The sequence below is a fragment of the Egretta garzetta genome, unplaced genomic scaffold (genome assembly GCF_000687185.1).
Source record: "Egretta garzetta isolate BGI_Z169 unplaced genomic scaffold, ASM68718v1 scaffold157, whole genome shotgun sequence".
NCBI lineage: Eukaryota > Metazoa > Chordata > Aves > Pelecaniformes > Ardeidae > Egretta > Egretta garzetta.
This window is the reverse complement of record NW_009260175.1, coordinates 102,001-102,416: the sequence shown is the minus strand read 5'-3', so window position 1 is coordinate 102,416 and position 416 is coordinate 102,001.

Here is a 416-nt window from a genome sequence, read left to right as displayed (position 1 = left end):
CCCTCCCCCGGGTCCCCCCCCCAGGCCCAGCACTTGCTGCACACATGGCTTCTGGGCCTCTGACCTCATGTCTGGTGGGGCAAGCGTGGCACCTGACAACCTGACCTAGAGGTGCCGATGGACTGGGTTAAGCAGGAACCCCACCAGGAGCTCCCGCACCAACGCCTGAGCATGGCTCCTGCCAGAACGCCCATTTCTGCGCAGCTCTGCCACCGATGTCGGAGTGCCAAAGCCAGCCGTGACCCTCGCCCGGGGGGCTCCGGCACTGGAAAGCTTCTTCTCCGCAGGCTCCTCTTCCTTGGAGCAAGCGCTGAAGGCCACAGGCTGGAGGACACCCAGGCTGGAGGCTGGGGGGAACGGCCAACGGGGTCGGCAGAGCTGGAGCGGGCACCAAAGGCTTCTGCAGGGGCAATGCC